General features: G+C 39.3%; 1 protein-coding gene across 5 annotated transcripts in view; it reads right to left on the bottom strand.

The window, feature by feature from the left end:
• AP3B1 (adaptor related protein complex 3 subunit beta 1) overlaps positions 1 to 12,533 on the bottom strand; it is a 165,115-nt gene that overhangs the window by 108,314 nt on the left and 44,268 nt on the right. The gene's annotated exons all lie outside the window — the stretch shown is intronic.

The raw sequence follows: 12,533 nt of genomic DNA, 5'->3' as shown, positions 1-12,533 counted from the left end.
AATGCAGCCAAGAATACCATTCTTCTTTGCAGCAAGGGCACATCTCTGGCTCATGTTCAGCTTGGTGCTCACCAGCAACCACAGGTCTGTTCCTGCAGAGCTGCTCTCCAGATGGGTGGCCCTCAGCCTGTCCTGGTGCCTGGGGTTGTTCCTCCCCAAAGGCAGCCCTCTGCACTTGTTGAACTTCATGGAATTCTTGTCAGCCCACCTCTCCGGCATGTTGAGGTCCCTCTGGATGGCAGTACAGCCTTCTGGTGAATTAGCTACTCCCCCTGGTTTCATGTCATCCACAAATGTACTGAGGGTGCACTCTACCCCACTGTCCAGCTCATTACTGAAGATGTTAAACAGGACTGGACCCAGTGTTGACCCCTGGGGTACGCTGCTCGTTCCTGGCCTCCAACCAGACTTTGCACCACTGAGCACTACCCTCTAGGCCCAGCTGTTCAACCAGGTTTTGATCCACCACACTGTCTGCTCATCCAGCCCATGCTTCAGCAGCTTCCCTAGGAGGATCTTATGGGGGACAGTGTCAGATTTTTTCATGGAGTCCAGGAAGACAATATCCACGGCTCCCCCCTCATCCATCAGGTTGGTGATTCCATTACTGAAGCTCATCAGGTTGGCCAGCCAGGACCTCCCCTTGGTGAATCCATGCTGACCACTCCTGATGATTCTCTTCTGCCTCCATGTGCCATTGTACTGTTTGATCACTTTCCCAGGGATCAAGAGAAGGCTAAACAGCCTGTGCCTCCCTGTGTCCTCCTTCTTGCCCTTTCTGAAATAGGAGTGACATTCGCTTTCTTCCAGTTGTCAGGCATTTCTCCCAGTTGCCACAATAGTGCAAAGATTATAGAGAGTGGCCTCACAGTGACATTTGCCAGCTCTCTCAGCACTCATAGGTGCATCCCATCAGTGCCTATGAACATGGGTATGGCCAGTGTGTTCAAGTATTGCCTAACCTGATCATTCTCTGCTAAAGGTACATCCTCCTTGCTCCAGCCATTCAATCTGGCCTCTGAGACCTGGGATTCCTGAAGGACAGTCTTGCTGGTAAAGACTAAGGCAAAGAAGGCATTCTGTACCTCAGCCTTTTCACTGTAACCAGGTCTCCTGTTTCCTTACAGAGAGTGCCCACATGTTCCCCAGTTTTCCTTGTCACTGAGGTATTTGTAGAAGCCCTTTTTGTTGTCCTTGCTGTCCTTGGCCTGATTCAACTCTGTCTAGGCTTTAGCTTTCCTAATTTGATCCCTAGATTCTCAGACAGGGTCTCTATATTCCTCCCAGGTTACTGTCCTTGCTTCCAACCTCTGCAGATTTCCTTTTTGTGTTAGAATTTGGCCAGGAGTTCCTTTTTCATCCATGTATCCATCCACCCACCATCATTTTTGTGTGACTTCCTCTTTCACAGAATCACAGAATTGTCTAGGTTGGAAGAGACCTCCAAGATCATCTAGTCCAACCTCTGCCCTAACATTAACAAGTCCTCCACTAAACCATATCACTAAGCTCTACATCTAAACGTCTTTTAAAGACCTCCAGGGATGGTGACTCAACCACTTCCCTGGGCAGCCCATTCCAATGCCTAACAACCCTTTCGGTAAAGAAGTTCTTCCTAATATCCAGCCTAAACCTCCCCTGGCGCCCATTCCCCCTCGTCCTGTCACCAGGCACATGGGAGAACAGACCAACCCCCACCTCGCTACAGCCTCCTTTAAGGTAACTGTAGAGAGCGATAAGGTCGCCCCTGTGCCTCCTCTTCTCCAGGCTGAACAAGCCCAGCTCCCTCAGCCGCTCCTCGTAAGACTTGTTCTCCAGACCCCTCACCAGCTTCGTTGCCCTTCTCTGGACTCTCTCGAGCACCTCCATGTGCTTCTTGTAGCGAGGGGCCCAAAACTGAACACAGTACTCGAGGTGCGGCCTCACCAGAGCTGAGTACAGGGGGACAATCACTTCCCTAGACCTGCTGGCCACACTGGTTCTTATGCAAGCCAGGATGCCGTTGGCCTTCTTGGCCACCTGAGCACACTGCTGGCTCATATTCAGCCGACTATCAACCAATACTCCCAGGTCCTTCTCTGCCAGGCAGCTTTCCAACCACTCATCTCCCAGCCTGTAGCTCTGCTTGGGGTTGTTGCGCCCAGGTGCAGGACCAGGCCCTTGGCCTTGTTGAACTTCATACAGTTGACCTCAGCCCTTTGGTCCAGCCTATCCAGATCCTCCTGCAGAGCCTTCCTACCCTTGAGCAGATCGACACACGCACCTACCTTGGTGTCATCTGCAAACTTACTGAGGGTGCACTCAATCCCCTCATCTAGATCATTGATAAAGATATTAAAGAGGACTGCCTCCAGTACTCCAGCCTAGCCCCAGCCTAGGGGCTGCTTTTTAATGGCCAGGGAGGGGACGATGCTGGCTCCACCTATGCCTCGTCAGCCTCCCCCACGAGGGCTGCCGGGTCCTGGCGGCCCCCTCGAGTGGCCTCGATGCCTGAAAAAAAGCCCGCCTGTCCCGATCCCCAGCTCCGCTGCAGAATGCATCTGCCCCGGAGCTGATCGCCTCGGCAAGGATTGTTGGGATGCATCTCTCCTGAGCTTGGAGGAGGTGATCCTTGACTACTAACCAGCTTTCTTGGGACCCTTCTCTTTCCCCATAGAGCTTTATCTCACGGTATTCTACAAAGAAGATCCTTGAAGAGGCCAATCTGCTCTCCCAACGTCCGAGGCTGTGAGCTTGCTGTACTCCCTCCTCACTGTCCTAATGATCTGTAACTCCAGCATTTCATGGTCACTACAGCCAAGGCTGGCTTTGACTTCTGTACTCCTAGTAAGCACCTCCTTGTTGATGAGAAGGAGGTCCAGCATAGTTCCTCTCCTCATCTCCGCTATCACTTGGAGAAGGAAGTTATCATCAATACATTCCAAGAACCTCCTGGATTACCTACGTCCTGCTATGTTATCTGTCCAGCAGATGTCGGGGTAGTTGAAGTCCCCCATGAAGACCAGGATTTGTGAACATGAGGCTGCTTCCTATCTATAGAGGACTTCATCTGCTTGATCTTCCTGGTCAGGTGGCCTGTAGTAGACCTACACTATAACATCACCTTTCCGTTAATCCTGTCTCTGTCAGCTCTCTGTCAGCTCCTCATCCATCCCCAGGTAGAGCTCCATGCACTCCAGCTGCTCATTGATATACAGGGTGATACCCCCCTCCTTGTCTCTGATGCCTGTTCTTCCTGAAGAGCCTGCATCCTTCTATTTATTACAACCCTCCAGAGATAGTATGAGGGTTCAAGGAGTAAATCAAAGTGTTCCCACACTTTCTCTTGTCTTTCCAAACACTTCAGAAGCAGTTTCACAGCTGATTTGAGACCAACCAAGTCCCTAAAAGGCTGTTGTTGTTTATAAAAGCATGTTTCATTTTCTCCAGGATCAGTAAAATGATCGTGCTCTCAAGTGGTCATAGAATCACTAGAACTGCTGAATTTTCAAAAGCAGGAGGTGGTAAAGGGAAGAGGACAGAAAAGAGGCATTCCTTTTCAGCAGCATTCTTTAGCTAAATTGCCTTAAGTACACTTGCAATTTGTGGTAGCACATGATCTAATTGTGCAGTTAACAGCCCTTCTAAATTGGTAAATCACTATAAGGTTCAGAACCCCAGGAGAATGAACTGATTATAAACAGAGAAACCACTAGCATTCCAGGCTAGGATTTGAGAATGGACTCTGTGTGTTCCACATCTTCTGTGACTTATTCAATCCAGTAGCAAAGTGAGTATTTCAGAGCCAGAGAACATATATAATTCTTTTTTACAGTATTCCAGACACTCAGTTTAAGGACATCTTCATGAAGTATTAACAGCTTAAATGAAGAAACTGCCAAATAACAAGTTCCATTAGCCTGTTGTTAAAGTCACTAAGTAAATAAGATAACATTTAACTAAGCTCTTGCTTGAAATTGCATTCAGTGTGACATTAAAATTGAGAATGTGCCTTCCACTTAGTAAAGCATATTACCCGAATGCTACAGTTACCTCCAAACAGAGCTTCATGCATCCGCAAACTCAGAGTTAAAGTAAAACTTCACGGAAATCTGAAGCATGAACACACACTATCTGCCCATTCTACTATCCCTAACTTTGTCTTCTATTCAAAATCCATTCAAATATTTGTATTCCTAGACTAATTATAACTGATTTTAAAGCTCTAGACCTCTATTTCTCTCCTCAGAGACGTAAAGAAATACGTTCACAGCTTCGATTCATGTAGCAGAATCTTTTGTGATATGATTTTTCCTATGTTTCTGAGCCCCTTCCAATGTTTATAAGAACTGCTCTCAAGAGAGTTTAGAATAAGCTGACTTTGGAAGTTAAGAAGAGTTTTGGGACTATTTATCAGTCAATGAATTCAATTGCAATGTCAAAAACACATCAGTCAAGCAACATCAGCAGTCCACTTGCTGTATCATGAATAGGACTCTTGGAAAAGGGAAATGGTAGGAAAGGTATAGAGAAGTTTCTGCTAAGGGATTAATAATGTATCCAAAATAGATCCCAAATTTGTGTGTGAAGATGCCTACCTAAATCCTTCCATATGTTTAAAATACGTGTTTCAGAACACCGGTAAGGATCTATTTGGTGTCTCAGTGAAAAATCAAACTAATCCTCAAACTGCTCAAAAAGTCAATCAGATAAATGGTAAGTTTCAAATCGACCTCTGTCAGACAGATTAGCAGACCTAAACCAATCATGCTTGCTAGTAATCTAATGCTGGCAGAACTATCCATCTACTCCATAACAGGAGGTCCTTGAATTACAGATTAAAGCTCAACATGAAGAATTGCCAGTGGTCTTAAAAAAGGCACAGTCTAACATGGTAAAAATATCTGAGAAATGAAAAGCATAACCAACATAACCTGCAGCCTGTCTGGAGAAAAGACATAAAAGGCACAAAGCCAAGGTTTCTACGGAAATCTCCATGTACAAACTGAGTGAGAGTGAGCTGTAACTATTCTCTCATTAGCCAAAGGCAGTTGAAGAGTCAAAGAATAAAATGACCAGATCATCCACCCCACAAAACAATGGATTCCTTTTAAATACTAACCAACCAAGCATACTCCCCCTTCTTGGGTAGTCTGACTTTTTAACTAGTTGTGTAATAAAGGTTCATGCTGCTGTGAAGAGAGTAACATAACCTAATAATGATCTTCTCATGAGATACTCTGATGGAATGCTAAAGTAAGGTGGTATTTCAAGTGCGTAAGCCACTTGAATAGTGAACATTTCAACTGCATAAGCCACTTGAATATCTAGTGCCATTTTGTGTTCCCTCAAGCACAAAAAAGATCTGCATGAGCCTGGCAGTTCCTGAAAGCATTGGCCCTGCAGGAGATCCAAAACAACTGAAGATGAGACAGGCTATCCTATGGCATTAGATCAACACCAGACCCTTACATAAATCAAACACATACTGGTTTCTGTGAAACTTGAAAGGCTTCAGATACTTCATCTTCTGCAAGATGAAGTTACTGAGGCCAATCATTAAACTCTTTTCCTACTTAAAAACACCCATTGAATCTTCTATCCTTATATTGAAGAACTCAGATGAAGAACATCTAAGTTTATAGTACCTAACAAACTTCTGCTGACACTCATGTGTCCTTAGTCCTTGGAAAGGAATGGATTGGGGATTACAAAACTGATGAGAAAAACTGGATCACAGTACCACAGTAAAGTTTAAAGATATGGTTATGAACTGTAGCAATTCCTCAATGGACAGAAAGCAGGAGGAGACTTTGCTGCCACCAGACCAGAACAGCATGCTTTGTTTGGTCCATAACAACATGTATTTTCAGCTTTAAGAAACAAAGTTGCTTTAAAAGGAATGAGACAATTTCAGAAACTTAATTTCTGTCTTTACCACAAACAGAATCTAAAAAGATTCCGGTAATGAAGTAGTGGTCCAGGAGATGACCTTTATTCCTTTATTCTATCAATAAAGTACTCATAAGGAGGCTTCCTGATGAAATACAGAGTGATCGGACTGGATGACATATGTCTGTTACTCCCTTTTAAATTAAGCTCAAATAGACTGAACACTTCCCATCCAAAAGTCAGCAAATACACACTGCACTGTTTAGGTAGCATGACATGTAAGTAGTAATATGTAGAATATATTATTTTTATAAAATATTCATATAAAGTTATCATACTACCCAAACACTACGTCTATCACTCCATGAGGGACAATACCTGTTGCTACTATACAAATCATAAAAGCGTATACATATTTTCATTTAGGTGAAGTATTATGGAATGAACCAAAAAAGTTCACAAGATCATCATTAAATTACTCTGACATGTTTGATACCATAATTTTTACTTCAATTACAACCACAGTCTGTTCATTACCATTGGGATAGGTCAAAGAAAACCTGAGTTTTCAGTTGGATATGTATAACTATGCAGATTTGAAGCTACTGAAACAGACTTAGACACTACAGCACTCCTTCCTGAGGAACATTTTCATTTTATAACTCTATTCAAACAAGTCTGTTGGAATTATACTGGAAGTATAACCGATTAGTACATTTATATAAAGGACAATACATAATTCCAATAAATTACAATGGAAACTGATACTTCAGTTTGTATTATTTAGAGAAAAGGTACCATACTCTAGCCAAACAAGATTTCGTGCTTCTTTGCACAGAATATCTGGATTTTTAAAGTTTGCTTATTTGAAGAGACTAATATGGTTTCAGCTAACAGATACTGAAGTGACTATTAATGAAAATGGTAGTTGTGACAAACTGAACAAATATCTGCGTCACATTATGAGTTATATTTTCTGATTCTAACCCTCACTCTATAAACTTCACACCGGGCTAATACAGTCAGATGATGCTGAAAACCAACCTACTTTTCAAATGCAAGCATCTGCCAGGGAATAAGAATCTCCAAAAAAGGGTTTACAATGTACATACCATTGAAATTTCTTATCAGATTTTCCATAAATCAATGACCAATACAGTCTCAATGATCTTTTAAGATCTTTACCAACAGGTACCAGAAAGAGGCAAATGGAGAACCATAAGCTAAGAATGAAGGACAACATGGGCAAAAGTAGTTATCAAAGAAGAAAACCTTTCCTTTTTTTTCCTTGCCTTCATTGTGTTCATACCTGTAGGTATTCTTTCCTGTTTCCAGGGTACTGATCAAAGCACTAAATTCATGCAAGAAGTAATGTGCTCAGAAATAATGTGAATGTTATCTTACGTACTTACGGGCCTTCTGGATGCCACATATTCATAAATTCTGTTGTGGACATCTATCCACGTAATGCTCTTTGTCTAGTAGCTTGAGTGACCTTTTCATTGATATATCAAGGTTTTCTCAAGACATACAGAAAAGTTGCAAAATAAGCTTTCTTAGCTTCCTCTTTGCAAAAATAAAACTTTGTTTACTTTTTCTTCTGTATGAGAAAGACCTGTTGGACTGCTATGACGAAACTGTAGTCTTCTGAGACTGCACATTTCTCACTGTACATAATGCCAGGTACAATTCTTGATTGGTTATGACACATCTCTAAATGACCATGAGAAACAGTATGTACTTTATCAAGAAGTTCAAATTATCTTGGATCAACCATTTCTTTAAGAGTGCATCCACAAGTTTGTTCGTTTATGGTTGGAAAAATGCCAGACAAGAAGAAACTGCAATAACTTAGTTCTGAACCTGAACAGCAGCAACACCTGCTTTTCCATCAGAACAAATATGCCACTAATTTTTGATGTGTGAATATCACTGAAACAAATCAACAGATGTTTTAAGATATTTTCAGCTCAATTGCCTACTTATGTATTAGGATGAAAATTCTGTAATACTGGATTTAATACCCACTGATGTTGTTTAGACCATTTAGGATTTAATACCCGCTGATGCTGGGTAGACTTCCTTGGGAGGACAGCAGACTTGCATATTTCAGACTGCCAATCTAAGAATAGGTAGATTGGTATAGTCATCATCACAGCTCTGTTCAGGCTAAAGATCTCTGAAATCCTTGCTCATCACTGATTTGTTCATAATTCAGGATAGATGAAGACTACAACTCCTAGGGCAAGTAGTACCCTTCCCTTAGCTGTATCCCCGAAGTAACTGACAACTACATCATTTTCTTCATGGTCCACTTATGCAAGCCTGTGGAAGAGTACTTTTATACTTTTGCTTGGCAGTCAGCATATAAGTAAGTGCTTGATAGTTTGATGAGATAGCATTTACTGCTTCTTCAGGTACTTACACAGATTAAACTGAGAACCTTAACCACATTAAAAACATAAAAACCTCTAAAGCATTTAAACAAATTTATGAGTTACAAGTTCCACTTTAAATTTTGAACTTATAAAAAAAGGGGGGGGGGGGTACTTTTAATCAGTATCAAAGTATCTTTACCCTTTAAATTACCCCTTGCACCTTTGCTCCCTCTCCATTCTCCTTTTGCACTTTTGTCCATTCTTGTACATTTTCAGAGAGAACACGAAGGCACAGCTGTTCCAAGAAGTACTCTCCTACCAAGTAGAGGCATGCTCCTAACCATGAAAAAGCTACCATTCTTCACTTCTCTCAACAAAGCCACTGATATTTACAGGAGATTTTGTTCAAATACCTTGCTATCTTATCTGGAAGAAAGAGCTTTTTGGTTTTTTTAAATAAATTAATATAAAAACTTGAAGCAGTTATCCAGCATAGAAGAAATCAGTCCAAACCGTTCAGGATAAAGTAGTAATTAAATGGCCTTAGACTGAAAAGTTTCAGGGAACCTTAAGGTGGTACCTAGTTTAATGTTTAAGTGACAAATACTGGTATTTGCCTGCCTTACAACAAATGCCAAAGTTCTTATTACACACCATACTAAGAACCATGAAAAATAAGCCTATTTGATATTCAGCAGGGTCTTGGCATAGGAAACCTGTATCTATAGTGAAATCTGCTTCCTAAATTCAGTGTTACAGAAAACTTTTTAAATATTAAACATTACGAAATTTTGTCCAAGGAAAACACAATCTTTTTTTTTTTGCAAAGATAATCAAAATAGTCTGTACCCCACAAATTAAACATGAGAAAATTAATTTCTTTCCCCTTATATCAATACAATTAACCTTCAATGATGAAAAATTCACATAAAAACAAAAACATATTTAACAAAATAAGAAGATGAGATTCTATGTTAAACATGCAAATCAGTGTATAAAACAAGCATAAAAAGACACTGTAACATTCAATTATTTTGTCGGAGCTGTAAATGATGATTTTTATTTATTTTTTCATCTTTTTCTTCTTTTTATTCCTCAGGACCCAGGCTGTTTTCCATGATCGATGGTTTTAGCTATACACATTGAAAGAGTTGCTATTTTTCTCCTAAAAGTCTTCATTTTCTAAGGTCATTTTCTTTAGGCTGTATTCCCATTCTGTACCACCCATCAGTGATGTCATTCTCAACTTTTAAGCATTTTGAATTGATCAATGCTTCAATAATTCAAAGTATTTATAATCCCAAAAATGTAAACTTGCAACATGCTTCTCATAACTTGTCGTTTATAAGTAACTTCACTGATTGAAGTCCATTTTTTTCCTCCAATCTTAGTGGAACACCAAGGAAGATTATTTCTGTAACCTGTAATTGCCCAAAATGAAGCTGAGCAGCTTTGAGAGTGTGGTTGATTTTTTTGTTTGTTTCTTTTTTTTTTTTTTTTCCCCTCCAAGAGGCTAGAGCTCCTAGCTCCATTTGCTCTCTACAATGACTGTCAAAATTTCTGACCAATCCCACTGTTTTTAGAAAACAGCCTCCAAAATGGCACATACATTCAGTAGTGGAGAGTTGAAGAAGTCACTGCCTCCTGTAATCCCTGTCTCCCTGCTGAAACAGGGATGGCTGCTCAGTTTGAAAATCGTTCCCTGAACTGATAGATTGCAACTCAACAGTTTCGTGCAAACCATAGCTTCTTTGTTTTAAACAACTTCATATATTAAGCTGTAAGTTGCAATGCTTCAGGAGCTGTTTACAAACAACTCAGCAGTTTCAAAAACTTCTGGGAAAGGTGTTGGGCAAAAAATTCAAGTTGGAATACATTTCAGTGTTATCTGGTATCAAATATGTCACTGCACAGAAAATGGCTGAAATTGTTCTGTCCACTTTTTTCTGGGCAGAATTTTTCATTCCAGAATGAGTGTTTTGCTGCCACGTAATTTAATACATCTTAAAGCTGGATACTATTCTTTTGCAAAAAAAAGGTTATTCATAAACATATAACTACTTCAAAACCAGCCTGTAAGTATTTTGAGACTAACAGAATAAAACAAAGATATTCTTCACAGTACTCATGACCAGAATAAAAAATCTCAACCAACCAAGAAGCTAAAAATATGAATATAAAACTAAGTATTCTCAGTTAATCAGTAACTCAATTAAGAGTTCTGCAACAGTTTCAAGCATTTTGCTCAAAAATGGATTTTTCTGCCTAACTGTTAATTTTTCAGTATTTTTCTTTAGGGTTCTAAACACATAAGAAATCAAAATGTTAAACAGTTACTTGTTGAAAATTAGCTTAACTTGAACAAAAGCAGCACATGTTTCTTAAAAAGTAAGGCAAATTTTAGTGAATAAAAATGCAAATATGCATTTTAGCAGTCTTGAATTTATTAATCTGATAGGTTTAATTTCCATTTTCCTGCATCAGCTTTATTTATAAAGTGTCGTGCCCTATAAATGTGCTGTTATTTTCTATAGTCAAGCACCCTCTTAACAAATCTTCTCATTAATATGTAAATTTAAAGTCAATCGGTCTTCTCCCTGACAGCGCTATGAATTCCTAGTGCACTGTATAATCGGCTTTGACTTGGCATCCACTATTTATCATCAAAGATGTCAGTTAGAAAAATTATGGAAAGTACACTGCAATTGATATGACTGCAATCTACTTTGTCAACACTTAATTGTTCCTCAAATCGTACATTTACATATAAACAGCCTAAATACTGATCCATAATGATGCAAATAAACTAAATTAAAAATCTCTTCTACTGCACAAGATGCCCTGTTGTATGATGTGTTCATTGAAGAACCTATTGACAAAGGCATGCATTTCAACTAGCCCCAGGAAAAAAAAAATCTGCTAATTTAATTGCTGAATAGGTAGACAAACTAAATTTTGCACTGAAGCCCATGAAAGTGGAAACAAAGTATTATTAATACTATACCACTGATGAACAATTTTAGATTGATACCAGCAGTACTGTTACATGAACCTTTTAAATTTGTATAGCTGAAGTCACAGCAGTAACTGTCATTCAGCCAGTCTCAGTGAAAAATGTACATTACAGTGAGAAAGAAATCTAATACTATCAAGACCTCCAAGCTCAGTCCAAGACAGGTCATCCCCTTCTTCTCTTCCTTTATCCAATCACAGACTGAAGTTGGATGAAACCAATTGTGAAACCATATCTTTAGGTAAAGTAAATTACTGATTTTGATTCTTTTTAAAAATTGAAGTTCAGAGGGTGAAGAATGAAAGTAGCTTTCTTACAACAAGCAACATACAATAAACATTCTGTCTCATTATGTAAAAGGCTTTCTTTATTTTAAGCAATTTTATGGAAAGATACGTTCTTACAACATAATTTTCACCTGAAATGAAATCAAATGATGTAACTTTCTCTAGGTTCTGGGATCATTTTATATTCATTACACTTTGGTACACCAAACATCCTTTTATGTGACTGTATGAAGTTCATCTCCAACTACTGTCACAAAACAGTATACAGATCAATGAATATGTACATCTTTAAACATGAATTAGTTTCAAATTAGGTGGTAAAACTTAACAACAGTAATGCCCCAAGTCTGTATAATAAATACAAACAATCAGAGTTGTGGAGCAGTTTTATGATCTTTTTTCCAGAAGTATTCTTTTAATTTAAACTGTTACTTGGAATTAAAGCCATACTGAAACCAAGGTCAATAGCATTAATTTCTTAAGCTCTTTGATTCTGTTGCTACAAGTGGTATGATTTTTATTTTGAATATTCTTTTTTCTAAATTTTAAGGGTATACTTATAATTAATTACAAAATAAAAATGTCACAATATTTACAGTACACATTTCAAGAACAAATATGTAAGTCTCCACATAGCCTCTGAAATTATTAGGTTACTTTGTTAAGCTCTGTTAGAGTTCAGTATGATGTGGCACTGTGTATTCGAATTTACAATGAAAGTAGAGTCTATCCAGTTTCAGGGCAGAATGGCAAACCTTTTCAATGCTGACTCACGTAAAATCACCTACAGCACAGAACTATGCCACTTAAAGAACCACAGAAAGCCAAGTCCCTTCTGCTAATGGGCTGCACCTGGGGTACATCACAACAGGTGAGAGCCTATAAAAAGAATTTTCACACTATGAAGGGTGAAAGCCTTGTATTTGTGAAGTCTTAGAGAGTTAAGGCTTATTCATTTGACTTCCATTTTTGTTAAAAGTCTGC

Source organism: Anser brachyrhynchus (assembly GCF_964034855.1).
Source record: "Anser brachyrhynchus genome assembly, chromosome: Z".
Taxonomy (NCBI): Eukaryota; Metazoa; Chordata; class Aves; order Anseriformes; family Anatidae; genus Anser; species Anser brachyrhynchus.
This window is presented reverse-complemented; position numbering and strand designations above follow the sequence as displayed.